Source organism: Ursus americanus, chromosome 3 (genome assembly GCF_024610735.1).
Source record: "Ursus americanus isolate L20-20 chromosome 3, mUrsAme1.1.p, whole genome shotgun sequence".
Taxonomy (NCBI): Eukaryota; Metazoa; Chordata; class Mammalia; order Carnivora; family Ursidae; genus Ursus; species Ursus americanus.
This window is the reverse complement of record NC_142129.1, coordinates 27,221,945-27,239,609: the sequence shown is the minus strand read 5'-3', so window position 1 is coordinate 27,239,609 and position 17,665 is coordinate 27,221,945. Positions and strand designations below refer to the sequence as shown.

General features: G+C 37.3%; 1 protein-coding gene across 1 annotated transcript in view; it reads right to left on the bottom strand.

The window, feature by feature from the left end:
* Nucleotides 1-17,665, bottom strand: part of IQUB (IQ motif and ubiquitin domain containing) — a 192,587-nt gene that overhangs the window by 117,665 nt on the left and 57,257 nt on the right. The gene's annotated exons all lie outside the window — the stretch shown is intronic.

The following is a 17,665-nucleotide window of genomic DNA, read 5'->3' as shown; positions in this document are numbered from 1 at the left end:
ACGTTTGATAGTTTCTTGTCAAAGCATCATTTCTGTTTGTTTTCAACTCTACTGATACTTGGATGGCAGATACTTCTTTTTTGCCAAACTAGAGAAGAAAATTCACTAGGTACATTTTGTTTTCCTCTGGGTATCTCTACAGTTTACTTAAGTAACGATTATCTCCACATTTATTTTAATGAATCCCTATTCAAGGATTTTCTCTGAGACCGTGACCACAGCTTTCCCCAAAGATACCATCATTGGCTATCAGTTACAAAGCAAACACTTTCGAGTTTGCTCAGGTTGTACACGTATATGGCCAAGGATCTCTGAGATCTTGGCTGACATACACAACCACTAAGCAAATACATGTGAAGATTCAGATTGACCTAAAAGATAAATTGAGAATATTTCTTCTTTACGAAAGAATTGCTATAAGTTTTCTCCTGCCAACTCTGATGCATATCACCAACATATCTTTAAAAAAATTATTCAATACTATGTATAAGTTCACTCTGTGAGGTCCATTAAAGAACGACGGACTGTTCCCCAAAAATGTACAACTGAGCTGGGATACAGCTACATAAACAACAAACTGTAACTCAGAAACTTTAAACCAATGACAAATAGGGATTTGGGCAACACGTTGTAAACATGGAGAGAAAGAGAATAATACATTCTGGTTGAAATACGAGTGAAAATTTGGAAATTATCTTTCAGCTGAGCAGTAACATATCAGAGACATTTTGATAAATGGCACAACATGCTGTCTTGGTGGCCTGCTCCGATCCCCTGCAATCCTTTCACTGCTTTGGTTGATGCACCCAAACCCTAGCTTCTGTGGAGTTCTTTAGCTAACAGTTTACTCCTCTGATCTTTTCTGGAAGAGGGCCTGTGATTGAAACTGACTTTATGCCATTTACCCCATTGCCAATGCCAATAATTGATTGGATTGAAGGTACGAAAGCCCCACTGCCTCGTCTCAAGGTGGGACAGTATTTGTGGTGGAATTTACATTCCAGAATTCCCCATTATCTCATGACGACAGTAGACTCTTCCTGAAACTACCAGGAGGTGGAGTATTCCATACCTCCTTCCTCTTCCTTATACTATTTCTCTTACTCAGATTTTACTCAAAGGAGCTACAGGCCTTGGCTCTACCATCTAAAAACCAGGAAAAGTATACCTGGGAAGGGTGCTAATGAAGCTTGTGGGACCAAACACTAGTGGCAAAATGTAAAGCTGAATTAAGCAAAATTTATCAATATGGAGGTCCTATTCTGTGAAACAAAATCTAGTGTCCTGGCAAGAGTGCCAGTCCTGAAGCCCAGCTGACAAGCTTCTTAGACACCTGGGAAAGTGCCAGCTCCCATGGAATGAACAGCACTAGCAGAACTGCCATGGCAGAGCACAGAAAGGAATCAAAGGCTCGGGGAAGTGGGCTTGTTAGAATGAATCTATGATGTGAATCCCCCAAACTTACAACAGACTGCTTCTTGGAAGGCCCAGAGGAGTCTCCTTTCCTTGGTGGATCTAGTTACCGGTCTGGAGGCCAGGAGGGACAGTGAGGGCAGATTCTGAGGGCAGCAAGCCAGGGTGCATTACAAAGGGATGACTGGTGAGTGTGGCCAGACGCACGAAGTCTGAAATACAGTACAGATCACCTTTCCCTTAAAAACATTTAAAATATATGGAAAATAAGTAGAAAAAAAATATAAGGGAATTTAAATCCTTCCAAGAAAATCAGTGAGGCTAAAGAAATGAGTCTGAATTAATCAGAGCTACCCTCTCATCCTTGGAGAAGGGCAGCAACAATGGACAATGATACAATTCAGAACTTTTGTGTCAGGGCCAATTCAAGACCTACATCACCCAGTCCCTTCCTTCTTCAGCCCAGTGGAAGTGGAGTGGAAGACTAGGGACTCAGCACATACACACAAGATTCTGGAAGCAGCACAGAGCAGAACCTCTCCAGAGCTGTGAGAGCTCTCACCCATCAGGAAGGAAAACACTGTGGATGGTACTAAGTGTACCATAACAAGAGCAATTACAGCAAGAGTGATTACAGCCTCAAGGATCAGTGCTTCTGTTATTCTGACACAGAAGGAGCGTGTGCAGTCATTGACACATGGTGTGTTGGGAAGGAACATAATGTTGGCCTCAGAGAAAGGTGCTCTGTATCCAGGAAAAATATGGTCCTTCTCCTAACAACATCTGTCACCTTTGCTTATGCCCAAAGTGTTGTTACTGTTGTGTTTTTTTTCAGAATATATTTTAGACTTTCATTTTAGCCAAGATATCACACACACATCGCCCATCAACCCTATTCTGGCACTTGCTGAGACATGGGAAGAGTGAGGAGCAAGACAGCATTGGAAAAAGAGCAGAGTCAACCCAGACTGGTTCTCATTATTAACCCAGAGTTCACTCAGAACGCAATCCAAGGAGCAAGAATATTTGTAAAAGATAGTTGTTAGTTGTCCTCATAACATAAATCTCTTGAAGTAAACTCTGTCCAACTGGAGATAATATAAATCAGTACAATATACACAAAATAAAGTGCTCATTATATTGCACATGCTAGCAGTTCCACTCCAAACACCAGGCAAGATCTGTGGTCAAGATCCCTTGATTTATCATTAAAACTGAAAATTAATCATTTCATTTTAAAATCCACTGTGCATATTGTCTTTCAAAAAATAAAACAAAGAAATCTGGTTTGATTTAACCTGTCTCATTCCTAGAGTATAGCACCACAATCCTCTGTGATTATATGCTGACCTCAAACCTCTCTGAGCTATAAATTTGTCATCTGAAAGATGATTTTTTCTCTACTAATCAGCTCTCCTATAATCTCACATTTACTGTCTCTCAGTCATCAATGCCAGCAGGATGCTGTTAGCAATGCTTGCAGCCCTAGATCCTGAAGATGGAACACATCTCAGAGTTATGGGTGATTTTTTTTTCCTCAAGAAAATTCCAATATTTTTCTCAGAACTTCATTTCCATACCTATCCTTCTGGATCAGAGTCAGTGTTTTTCTCCTTGAATGTCCTTTGGCACAGCTGATTAGCCAGAACCTGGTCTAATAAAAAAGATGGCCTTAATGTCAAGATAGTTTCAAATCTCTATCAATGTCTTTTAGAATTTATTTCCTCCAATGCCTCCTTTTCAGAACTCATGACTCCATTCAAATTAGCTTAAAAACTAAAACATTTACTTCTATTCCTCATAACAATAAAAGAACAAATATCCAGAGGGCAAAAAAACAACAACAACTTCCCTTTTAAATACACTTTTAATGCCTACCTGGTCAATGAGAAAGCTAAGGAAATTCAGAAGCTGAAAACCACAAAAAAAGCACAAATCTAGGGAGCTGAGTCTGCGCTAACACTGCAATTTCTCTGAGGACGTGGGTCAGCCACTGGAAGTCTTTGGTTTAACATGGAACATAACGAGGTAAGAGGATAAAACCAAGGCCTCTCATCATGTGGGAAGTTATAGCCAGATAAATGTACCTCCAAAGGTCAACACTCAATGGCTAAAGTTAAAAATCAAGCAAACATAAACAAAAAGGATAAGGAGGTAAGAAAATGTATCTATCTCAGCCTTGGCTGGTAAAAGGGGTTGGATTAAGGAACTGCCTCCTGAGAATTCAAAACCACAAACTCCCACTCACATGAACTTGGGGCTGGAATTCACATTTCCAGTGAGGCCCCAGCATCCCAAACTGAAAATTCAGTTTGCTCCTGACTGGCAGTTCCTCCAGGCATCTCACAGAACCCTCTAACCTCTATGAAGGAAGCATTCTCCCCTTAGGCCACTTAAAATTCCCAAGATTAAATTCAGCCAAATGGGAACTAAAGATCTGAGATCTTAGGGTTTAAGAGATTAAATGGCAGTCTGTAGGGCAGCCAGTGATGCTGGCCTTAGGTTTCTAAAGAGTGAGAAGAAAGGGAAATAAACCTGAGATCCCTACAAAGACCCACACTTACCATCAAACTATAGATAGAAGAAAATCTGCCTACTTGAGGCAAAATTTCAAGGGGAACTTAAAATAAAATGTTTCCTCAATGGCTGAGAGTGAGGGGAAACTAAAATACAGAAATCCATAGACTTTAGGCATACAAACAAAATTCAGTTAGAAGAAATAATGGAAGAGCCGACTATATTTACTCTGCAAAAATAACATATCTAAACATCAACTTAAAAAGAGAAGTGCAAGACTCATATGAGTAAAACTACAAAGCTTTCTTGAAAAAACACAAAAGTAAACTTGAATGAATGGGAAGACACTGATGAGTTCTTAGCCTAGAATATTCAACATCATAAAGATGTCAATTTTCCTGAGGGAAATTTATAAATTTAAAACAATTCTAATAAAATACCATCATATTGTTCTTAAGTTACAAATTGATTAGTTAGCCTATTTGTCAAAATGAGTAAAAAGAAAAGCCAGGAAAGCCTTGTGAAAGAAAAACAATGTGGGAGATATAACCAGACCAAATTTTAAAACATGTTATAAAGTTTCTCTAAATAAAATACTGTAGCATTGATGCACAAATAGGCAGACTAATGAAATAATTTAGTATATCAGGATATAAACCAAAAGGAATATGAAACCTCAATATATAATAAAGGCATCATCTGAAATCAGAGAGAGAAAGAACTTTTTGTAAGTGTGAGACAACAAAACAGCAAATGGTAAAAAGATAAAATTGAATAAATTCTTCACACCATACACCAGGATAAACAATAAATTGATCAATCTCTAAATATGAATAGCACTTCTAATGTGGATATATATAAAAAAATATATATTCTGTGTAATGTGGATATTTATATACACACATATATATCTATGTATGTGTATATACGTATGTACCAATATATATGTATACACACTCCTACAACACACACACACCAGATTCACTGACAGCTACTTTGATAAGTAAATTGGTCCAGATGAACCACTACAAAATGTTAAAAATTCACCACCTACAGAAATACTTGTGATGGTTTGATGATAAATTGTACATAAAGTATTACTAATTAACAAAATTAAACAACGAACCCTCAAAAAATAAAGGAGGTGAAGAGAATGATGAAAACTATATCTTACAACTCATTGTGCTTACTTGATGATGGCTAGATATGTAGGATGCCTTTCCAAAATCTGGTTGTAGGATACTGGAAATGTGTATATTAGCGGTGTAATAAATTAGCACTTTACCTACTAAAGAGAACAAACATTTTCAAGCACATTAGAAGCCATGACTTATATACAAAACATATGGCTAGCATGCAGTAGTCACAAAAAGGATGGGAATAAATCTAATTGCAATTCACTGTTGACTACTAATTAGTGAAATTCCCAAAGTAGTTCTCTTTAAATATTTAGATCTAAATACCAGTACATGTGGAAGAGAACTACAACTACATTGTTAAAAATTTTTCTAGTTAAGCTCTTATTATTATAAAACAAACTTTTTACTTTCCCTTCCTTGCCTGAGAAAATCATTCCTAATTACTAATATTTTATAAATTCTACTGCCACTCAGGAGTGCCTGGGTGGCTAGTTGGTTAAGCGGCTGCCTTCTCAGGTCATGATCCCAGAGTCTTGGGATCAAGTCCAGCATCAGGCTCCTTGCTCAGCAGGGAGCCTGTTTCTCCCTCTAACTGCAGCTCCCTCTGCTTGTGCTCTCTCTCTCCCTGTCAAATAAATAAATCAAATCTTAAAAAAAAAATTCTACTGCCACTCAGAATACATCATAGGTTGTAATAATCACTTTTTTTTTATGTTCAGTTAGCCAACATATAGTACATCATTAGTTTTTGATGTAGTGTTCAACGATTCATTAGTTGTGTATAACACCCAGTGTTCAGCACAACACATGCCCTCCTTAATACCCATCACCCAGTTACCCCGTCCCCCCACCCTTCTGTAACCTTCAATTTGTTTCCCGGAGTCCATAGTCTCTCACGGTTTGTTTCCCTCTGTGATTTCTTCCCATTCAGTTTTCCCTCCCTTCCCCGTGGTCCTCTGCGTTATTCCTGATGTTCCACATATGATAACTGTCTTTCTCATGACTTAAACAAAGCTTCATAATTCAAAAGTGAATTAGAGACAGAGATTGACCTGAGTGCGCCAAAGAAGCTTTCAAGAGAAAAAGAAATTCAAATAGAATCCTGCCATGATCCTAGCCAAATAAGACCCAAAAAAGAACGAGATGAGACCCAAGGAAGTGAAAAAAGATAAGCCACCTTTTCTCACAGAGTCCGCAGTAATTAGATCTAGATAGAATGCAGATCTAGATACTTCCATGTCGACAAAAAGATACCGCAAGCAACCACTAGTTCATTTGTTGGGATTTTGAATAGCTTTCCACATCAAGATCAAAAAGATTCATGTTTAAATGTTTCAGTGCTCACCTTGTCATTACTAGCAATGCCTTCATTTGAAACCAAATTTTCCACTAGTACAAGTCTGCTGTTGTCTCTCTACTTAGAACTGTCATTTGTTAACATTAGAATTACTAACCCTTGAAATTAGAGGTTCCAGACAGCTCATACACGAGGAGAAATCTCTCAGTGTTTCAGCAGACTTTTCTAGTCTTTTAAAGTAATCCTCCTTATTATACCTTTCTGAATTTCATAAAATCTATTGTCCTTGCTTGGAGCTTTAGCAGGTGGAAAGCCTCCCTGAAACTGTGCAGCAGCCTCCCGAGCAGCAAAGAAGGGTGAGCTTGAGTAAAGCACAGAAAACTATGACTAACCCATCCAATACCAGAGTGTTCCATTATACAAAATTCATTAGAAACTTGTAGAATAGCAAGGTATTGAAGGCACTTAGCCCTAGTCCTCCTTTCTATACCCTTACAACTCTCTAAATCCCACCCCCTTTAATAAACCTAGGCTCTCTGGTTCAGATCTTTAGGCTATTCCCATTGGTCTCTCCACACCATGTATATCAACTCTTTTTGACTCTTTTCTCATGCTGTTTTTTCTATCCATCCCTCCATTTCTGTCTAGCGGTGCTCTAATCCCAGTCTGAGATTCTCTACTTCTCCCAAATGTCTCATAAATTACAGCTAGTTAAAGATGTGAAGAAAAGTTACAATGATGATCACTTTTTCTATCAAATCAGATGGTGACTCTCATTTACAAAATTCATAGTGCACGTCTTCCAGTAATGATGCAAAGGAAATTGGACATACCAATTTTTTAAATCTGAAAACCTTGATTGAATTCAGAAATCTTGGCTCCACAACTTTTTTTGAAAGTGCCCCTATGTTTGGCAAATGAATTCAAGCTACCACCACTGCGGAGCCGGAGCCAGGAACCTAGACTCATCACTGACCCTGCTGGAGATTCAGGCACTGCGCTGAGAAGTGGCTACCCCGCTACCTTTACCTGGGCTAAAAATAAAACTAACTCTATGCTATACCAGCTCTATGGAGCAGCTGTTTCTGAGGCTGCTGGGTCCAAGGCCACCATTGAGGAAGCTGAAGTTATCTCCCACTACCAGAGTCAAAAGCAGAACAGTGTCTCTCTTCCTGCCTCCTTCTCATTTTGCTTTAGTACCTCCCCATTGGCAGCGCCTATCTGAAACCTAACCCTCAAGGAGTTCTAGGAACCACTTTTGGTCTTTCTGGAAGCAGCAGAGCCCAGGAAAGAGAGCGGTTGCAGTCCAGTACTAGCCAACAGTGTTGGGCACACTTACAGATTTTAACAAGAAAAAACAGGTAGGAATGATACCATTTAAGCAGGCTCTTAATAGCACTGGGTTGATACAAGTATATACAGTTTCAAGAAAAAAAAATTTAGAGAACAATACATAGTAAAACAGCCTACTGACTCTAGTTAGCTTTTAAAGTCTGTTTAGAAAAATACATAAAAGGGCACATATTGCATGGTGCACTGGGTGTTATATGCAACTAATGAATCATCGAACTTTACATCAAAAACCAGGGATGTACTGTATGGTGACTAACATAATATAATAAAATAAATAAATAAATAAATAAATAAATAAATAAATAAATAAATAAAAAGAAAAATACATAAAAGCCAAGTTCATACTGTATATCGTTAAAGGAATCTTCAGAGTTAAAGGGATTTTCTAATGTGGAACTTTACTTCTTAGTGAAATAAGAATTTGAAGCATTTATTATTTATTTATCCACTCAACATCATTTATGTATCCACTCAACACTTTGATAGCGGCTACATGCATTGTTCTAACTTTGGTGGATAATGCATGAGGACATCATCTGCAGCTTCACAACTGAAAGAGATAGTCTCCTAATAAAGAATTAGAGCATACTAGAATGAATGTGGCATGACAGCTGTCTGTATAAAACACAATGGGGGCAGACAGTTGGGTTGAGAGAGAGCATTTGAGGGCAGACAAAATAGCATATGCAAAGCCACAGACGCATGAAAACAACTGGTATGTTTGGGAAATGCTACTGAAGTGTTTCACAATATCAATTTTACCTTGTAATTTTTCTGCATCTAAAACCCTACGATATTGTCCCTTCACTCCAAAAGGAATCTCAAAGTCCTTATAAGGCCCTGCATGATCTGGCCCCAGGCTACCACCTGGATCTCACCTTCTCCCACACTGGCTTTCTTGCTCTTCCGGCCATCCAGAACTCTCTACACCGGTTATCTGCCTGCCTTACTCCTTCACTTCAGTTAGGTTGTTGCTTAAATATCATCTCATCAAAGAGGTCCTTCATGACCACCATAACTAATAGAACTTCTCTCTTCTTACTTCGATTGACTTTTCTTAATGGTATTTATGTCTAGCTGACATTTTATACTTATACTTTTATACTTCAATATTTATTTATTTATTTATTTATACACTTACACATTATATTACTTATTATACATTATTTGCCCCCCACCCCCACATGCACTTGGGGACAAGAACATTGCTTTATTCACTGACGCACTTCAGCACCTAGAACAGCCAAGTGCATGGTCGATAATAATTATTTGCAAAATGAACTAATAAATAATGAATGAACAACTGAATTGACAAGTAGGAGAAAAAGGTGAAGAGCTGGATAGAGTACCCTAGCGGGAAAACAGAATGCAATATGAGAGAATCAGGCCCTGGTATTTGAGGTCAGAGAAGGACGAGCCAAATGAGTGAATACGTGGGAGGGTGAATGAGAGCCCCAATCACTTTTTCCAGGGTCTGAATTTTGCCTACCATTGGCCCTTTGGCACTTCATTTTGGCTTTTAAATCCAATAGGAAATGCTTTTGGTATATTTATGAGACTTGCAAGAAAGAAACTACATCATCACACTTCACACTTAAGCCTTAAAAATAAAATCGAAGATATTTGTTTCCAAATACTGTAGCCAGGATAAATTACGCTAGAGATAAAAATATCACAGAACGCTGGTTGAACGGCTACCTTGTGAAATCCTATGCCCATCCTCCCTTCCCAATCACTGTCTCCCACAATAATCACAGAGAAATCTCCTGGAGATACATGTAGTGAACAAGTGATCAGTTCCAAAGGCGGGGAGGGCAGGACGGGGGGGGGGGGGGGGAAGGTAGGATAAAAATTAGAACGATGACAAGGCAAGTAAAATTAACATCAGAAAGACAAAAAAACTTGGAACCCAAGTCAGCCTGGCAAGCCCAAGCAACAGCTCCACTCAAATAGCTGTTGCTCCCTGGTGTGTTTTGAGGGGGATAGAGAGTGCTGTGCCTTTGTCCTTCCCAAAGAACGTCTCCCAAATGACACACTTGCTTCAGCTCTTCTCCAGCCGTCGCCCAACACCCTCTCATTCCCTCCCTCTGTCTCCCCAACCTTAGTCCAGGCTTGTTTCTTCTGGTTTCTTGCCAAGAACAAGATGTAAATTCCACGTAAATAGGAAACAGGACCTTGAAGCACCTCCTTGACCTAAAGAGTTGGCTTCCCTGGCTTAGTTGACAAGGAGCACTAGTCCATAGATTTTCTAAATTTATTTAAAAACATAAGACATTTAACAGAGAACGTCAGAGAATCTAGATTGGGAGGCAGGATACCTTCTGCTGCCCTAGTAGGGCTTCGTAAATTGGTTGAACAGCTTGTCTTGCTAAAATCATTATAATAATGTGCCTTATTTATATAGATAAGCACAGAAAAAAGTGAAATTAAAATACCATTAATTAATTTCGCCATGTTCTGTTTGGTTTGGTTTTGCTGTGCTTGAGAATGAAAGGCCTGGGGCAGAGAATGAAGAAAGTTTATTAAAAATAATGAATAATTTTTCTGGTTCTAGTGAAAGTCTCTAATTCTCTGCCTGTTGCCAAATGAAATGAGACACATAAGACCAAAGAACTACACCAATAATAGAGTTGCTAGATTTAGCAAATAAAAATATAGCAAATAAACATTTAAATTTAACTGGACATTATGCCTCTAGGTGCCAAAATTACCTTTGTAATGTTACTGCCATCCTATGTGGGAGACAGGATACAGCTACAATAAAAAGATTACTTTTGCAGACCATTGCCACTGTTTGCAATTTATCTTTTTAATACTGTTTTCCCAGATGGTCAACTGGGAGATCGTCGTATAACTTTAAGTTTGGGGGCAGATACTTGGCTTCAAGCTTTTGGATTACCATACATGTCTTTCTCCTGTGGAAATACAGTTTTGGCTCCTGCGGATATTAAAATGTATAAAATCATCTTTAAAAATAAATTGAGATAAAAATAAGTGATCTTTCGTTATCCAAGCTTATTATAGGATCTCTGGGATCCATATGTTGATTCTAAAGATACTTTTCAGAAGCCATATCCATACATAAATTTACACTGGCAATATTTCTTTCTTCCTGCTGTAGTGCTTTAAAATTCAAATGCAAAGAGACCATCTTTAAATTATCTTGCCTGGTGAGTGACATCCTCTACTAAGGCCTAAATTTACCTCCAACCCACACAGATCCAGTGTTCACAGAGTTTGCTGCTATGAATTTTAATAGCTGGAATGAAGAATAGTGACATAGAGCTTTGAGAAATCACTTGTGCTGAAAAAAAAAACTGCGTCACATCAGTTTAGATATCTTTTCTGAACATTTAGCTTCAAAAGAGGGAAATTTACAGATGAACGAATTGCAAATCTGGACTCAAGAAGAAGTAACAGGCATGAGTCCACATACCTACAGCAAGTAGCCTATGTTTTATCACCTGAAATCAAGAATGGCCTTGGGGAAAACTGTGTGGTGCTTCCCATACATATAGTAAAGCTGGAGTTAAAGGGAGTGGGGTGGTGTGTCCCTTTGTAAAGAAATTTCAAAATTTATGCTAGTATCTGTGGAAATAAGTAATAAACATCAGGTGAAAAAGTTAACCGTGCAATTTCTAAGTATCAAATAAGAGGTTATTATACCAAAAATGGTAAAAATGTTTTTCCATCCTCATTTACAGTGGAACAGAGGACACAGGTCTGGTCTGTGACATGAGAGAAGTTGGTTAAATGACAGGAATATTCAGCAGGGAGGAAGGACTTGTAGATTGTGGAAGGGGTTAAGAAGTGAAGGCGCCAGCATTTCATTAGTGAAAGCATTTTGGAATCTATATTCACTCATGTATTGGTTACTTCTATTTTTTAGAGTGATAAATGGGAAAATGTACTTGAGCACTAGCCCAGCGCCTATGGCCAATCTCTTCCCAGTAACCAATGCACTCCCCAATGAAGGGATAGGTAACAAGAGATTATGGATTATGAAAAAACAAGACACTTGGGGCACCTGGGTGGCTCAGTTGTTTAAGTGTCTCCCTTCAGCTCAGGTCATGATCCCAGGGTCCTGGGATCAAGCCCCATATCGGGCTCCCTGCTCAGTGGGGAGCCTGCTTCTCCCTCTCCTGAGCCCCCTGCTTGTGCTCTCTCTCTCTCCCTCCCTCTCTCTCTGTGTCAAATAAATAAAATCTTTAAAAAAAATATTAACCCAAAATAAATAGAAACAATAAATTAATAAAAGAGCAGCTCTCAATGAAGTAGACAGCAAGGAATACAGAAAATCAATTATAGTACCAATAAAAGAATGGAGATGGGAAATTCCTTTCAACAAATGGTGATATTCATATTACAACTAGATATTCATATTAAAAAAAACTTTAATCAATCCCAAACTCACTTAATATATAGAACTCCAAATAAATCAAGGACCTAAATGTAAAGCTAAAACTACAAAGCAAGTAGAAAGAAACAATACCCGCTAAACGTTAGGAAAGGCAAACTTTTCTTAGGACACAAAAGCATTGACCACCAAAGAAATAACTAATTGGACTTTCATAATTTCATAGTAAAAACTGTTATTCATGAAAGGACATAACTAACACAATTAAACGAGAGCCACAGACTGGAAGAAAATATCCACCACACATGCATCTGACAAAGGACTTGTATCTAGAGTGTATAAAGAACACAACTAAATAGTAAGAAAAATTACCCAATCAAAAAATGGGTAAAACACTTGAAGAAACACATTCAAACAGAATGTATAAGAATGATACAATAAGAACATGAAAAGTTGTTCTTCATTAGTCAACAGAAAAATGTAAATTAAAACTATGATAAGATGCCAATTCACATCCAATAAGATGCGGAAAAGACCTATACAACTAAACGCTAGTGAGGAGTCAGAGCAAATACAGCTCTTATACATTGTTGGTGGGAATGCAAAATAACAAAACCAATTATAGAAAAAACTGTTTATCACTTCAACCCAACAAGTTCAATTCTAGATATTTGCTCGATAGAAATGAAAGTATATATCCAGAAAAAGGCGAGGTAAAAGAAAGTTCTTAGCGGCTTATTTATACTAGCCCCCCAAACCTGGCAATAGTCCAAATAAAATATCATTCAACAATAAATATGAACAAATTGCTCATGCATTCAACATCAGTGAATCTCGAAAATATTATAGGGCACAAAAGAATTCCTTATAAAACTCAAGAACTAGCAATGCTAATCTTTGATGACCGAAGTCAGAATGGTAATTGTCTATGGTGGGTAAGAATTGACCGTATGGGACCACAGAACTACTTTCTGAGGTACTATAAATGTTCTATAACATATTAGTTACACAGGTATTCATTTTTTCAAAATCCGCTAAATTATACATAAAGGATCTATGTATTTCACTGTTTAAAATTTTACCTCAACAGTCAAACGATGCAATAAAAATAAATCCCTTACGTGCACTTCACCCACTGTAGATAAGAGCTGCAACTGTAGGTATACCCAGGGACTTAGGATCGTTTTGATGAGTCATAGGCTGTCAAATTTATGTCTTGCGTAATATGGCTTTTATTAAAAGAATAACATAATTACTTTTGCTATTTCTTATCATAGCATTTTTATTAGCATATTGATGCTTTTAAAACAAAGTACTATTATGATTTATCAAATATCCAAGGCTGCTTTCTTTTTCCACACTTGCATACCTGGAGGAAGCCTCACCAATATTGTGACATTTTAGCTTACATAGTAAGTTTTTCCCTAACAGTTATTTAAAAGTTATTTTAAAGGCAGATCAAGATGAGTTCAGTCAAATAATAATGTAATTTAAAGGCTGGAAAAAAACAGCAGACATTGAATTCGTTCTAAAAATAGTTGATATCTCTGGAATTTTCTCCAAAGAAAACAATTACAAAAATATACTGTTACTATAAAACAGCTGGGGTTTTTGTTTAGCAGGTAAGAATTCTTTATTCTTTATTCAAAAGCAACTTAAAAATTTTTTTCAAAATCAAGAGACTTTTCTGGCTACTTGCCGTGCATGATACAAATTAAATACTTTCTTACAGTGCAAGACCAACTCCAGTTGGTTTTATTCATATCAACATAAAAACAGCTAAGGAAAATAGAGCTATCGCAGTAAGTCATATTTTTTATTCTAATGACTGGTATTTTTAAAACTTTTACATTAAGAGGATATTTGTAAATTATAATGCCTAAAAAGTTAAAGACCATATACACTTCTTTGTTTCAAAGGCAAAGCAGTCTCGTAAAGTTTGAGAGAATTACTGGTTTTACAAAAATTAGAAAGGAGAGAATTAATGACTTGTTGTCTTCTTAAAATTGCCTAGCTGCTTCTAATTCGGGGAAGATAAATGCAGGTTAGGAAGACCACTGGAAGCTGCCAAACACAAGAATTAATCAGGAGCCAAGCTGAGTGGAGGAGAGAACCAGGCAAACAATTTGCAGATAAAGCTGTAGTGAAGATGGGTTTTTCTGAGGAAGTGCCACCGGAAGTTCATAACCTCTTGAACACTTGTGAAGCTCATAGGTACAAAGTATCACAGTAGTTGTTCACACTTTATACACCTGGAATATTCACCTCTAGAAAGCAGAGTTCTGTCTCTTTTGAATAAAAGGAAACAATAAAGATAAGATATGACTCGTGGGTCAAATTAGCATCCACGGCTGTTGGGCAAACCCCCACAGGGCCATGTCACTATTTTATAGTTCACAAGCATGTAGGCCACAAAAAAAAATGACCAGTCATTAGAGGATATACCTAATTTTGAGTGTCCCCCAACAACATATTGCATATGAAATCATAAAAGAAAGAAAATTATGCTGTCTTAAAAACACTTAAAGGAAGCAAACTCTAATCCTTCATTTAACAAACATTTAATATTTCCTGGCCCCCTATATTTTACATATACAGTCTAATTTTTAACAATCCTGCAGCTGAAGTATTGCCAGCTTGACTTTATAAATGAGGAAGCACAGAAAGATTGCAATTTTTGTCTATTTACCTGGGTTTCTCTAGGGCATGGATAGTATTTTACTTAACACTGTGGCCCCAACGCATAATAACTAGTCCATATTAAACTTGAGAAATACGTGCTGAATATATGAGTAAATGAGTGAATGAAGTAGTTGGGCTGGCCTTAAAAAATAAAATAAGATTAGAATAAGTAGAGACATGGGAGAGAAGGTAGGAAAAAAACCAACCAAGGTAAATATCCAGCATGTGAAAATGCATATTGTGTAGATAAAAATTTGGAGAGCTATTCAGAAAAAATATCCAGACTCTTTCTTTCATTACCTGTTCTTGCACCTAATTCAATTCACAGATCCAATACTAGCATGAAATACTAAATTCTACTTTATTAGCTTATTGGAGTCAGAAAGATATAGACTTCTGACTTGTGCAAAACTTTTATACTCTTTTCAGTATCAATTTGCTTTTGCATCCCCTATATTCTTCTTCACACAGGTCACTTGAATCCACAATGATTAAACATTACTCAGTTCAGTTTTTGGTAAGCTCTGAATTTCAGTTTTGACATGATACAAATATATCAGCTCTCTAGAATCTGAGATCACTTTTAACATGTATTTGTTGAGACTGTAATTTAATTCTACATTGTAGGTGGGAAAGAAGTTCAAATTCAGTCTAGATTTCACAAACATCTTGCAAGAGCTGTCCATAAAATGTATGAAAAGTAGACACTGTCACTGTCACTAACTGTTCATAGTTGAGAGGTTCAGTTTAGTATGTATTTTCCTTTCCTGATTACATAAATGCATAATATTTATGGGGACTGAAAACTGAGTATAGGTATATGTTTTTTAAATTGACTTTTATCTATTTTATGTGTATTAGATGTGTAATATAAGAAATGTTTTTAAAAATCTGCAGTGCATTAAATTTAAGTTTGTAAAAGGATTATTAGGATTCTTTCCAAGCCACGAGCATCCAGGGGGCTTCTGGTACAGCATGTAAAAAGCTTAGAAGTCCCCACTCTGTCCTAACAAAAAGCTGAGCTAACTGAAAAGTCAACAACTCTTCTTAGATCCATAACAGAAGTAAGGTCACAGGACAAACCCCTGCCCCCAATATTGGTGAGAATGACAGGCAAATAGAGAATCACAACCTACTGAAACAGTATTCCTAATTGATCAGAAAACATTTTATTCAAAATAATAGCAACAAAGCATTTGATTGTGTGTTTGTATATCTCATCTATATGCTTATATATATAAGTGAAATGAATGACAGCAATGATACAAGGGATGGAAGGGAGGATTAGGATTATGCTGTTATAGCCGGGGACTTCAATATCCTTCTGTCAAAAATGTACAAATCCAGCAGCCAGAAAATCAGTAAGGACATAGTTGAACTCAACACTACCACCAATTAGTTGCATATAATGGACATCTGTAGACTACATCATCCAATAGAATATACATTCTTCTCAAGCAAAGAGCATCCAGTATATTATTCTTTTGACTAAACTTTTTCAGTTCTCCCTCTGAAAGTCTTACCTCTAAATATATATTACTGTTCTACAAAATTTTATGTGTGATAGTTTTGAGAGTGCAAAATGATGTTTTATAATGCCCATTATGGAATGATACATTATTGCCATAAAGCAACATGGTGTATTACCTCTAATAGGGCACTATCTGGAATATCATTTGGTGTTGCCAGGGACTTTTGTGAGATCTGATAAGGATAAAATAATCTTAAAACCAAAAACAAATATGAAAATGTTCTTTCTGAACTAGGTATTAGTAACTCTCAACCTGTAAAAGATAGAAATTATGACCTGTTCACTTAGACACACTTATTTGACCATTTGTGCTCTCTAAAGAATTGTGTAGTGCGTCTCAAATTCCAGTTCAGTGGGAATATCACTGTGTTCCCTGGGAGAGTTTCTTCCTTGTGCATTAAGACTACAAATGCATTGAGTGCAAGGCTGAAGGGATGGAAAGTGATAATTTTATATAGATTATGTGGCATAATAGTGAAATGGGCCACACTTAGCTTCTTCCTTTTGTTCCAGGTCTGTGTACTTTTAGGATAGGAGAGACAGCAACACCCACTAGTCAACTGTGCCCATTTTTCCCTAGCCCGTGCATTCTGGCCGTGAAGGAGACAGCACATACTGACCAATGATTTAAGCCATATACTGCATCCTGTAAGATAGCACTCCAATACTCCAGGGTACTATCACTCAGATGATGCCATAACTGACCTTTCAGTAGGCCACTCTAGAATTTTATCAAGCCAGATATTTCTAGGTAGTAAAGACATGGTAAGACCAGTGAACTCTGTGAACATGAACCCATTGTCTCACTTCCTACTCTGTGAAATGAGTCCTTGGTTGAAGGTAATGTAAGACATGACATCATAGGGATAAGTAATGCTTCCTCTAGGTCCATGACAGAAATACTGTAAGCAAGGAAGACAAATCCATATGCATACTAAACATCCATATTCGTGAGAATGCCCTCTCTCTGATAAAAAAAAATAATAATCCAATATATTCAACTATCCATCAGATCATCACCTGCTTTCCCTGGGGACTATATCAGCTTGTAGCTTATTATTGTCCTCTGCTGTTGGTAAATTAGACACCCAGCTGTGACACTAGCTAAATGAGCCTTGGTGAAGCAAAATCCCTGTTGCTAAACCCATATATGAGTTCCATCCATACCGTCAAGGTTGGTTTGTAAATGAACCCATTGAGCAAACACCAGAAATCTAGTAAAAGAAGCTTATTGAGATACACAGGAGGATAACCTTGAACACTTGATTATTGACAGCATGCTTTGCAGTGGATGCCATCTGGAGGGCTCTTACATAGGACAGACTTACCCACACACATCTCCCCCAAACTCCTTATCACCAATGTTTAAATATTAT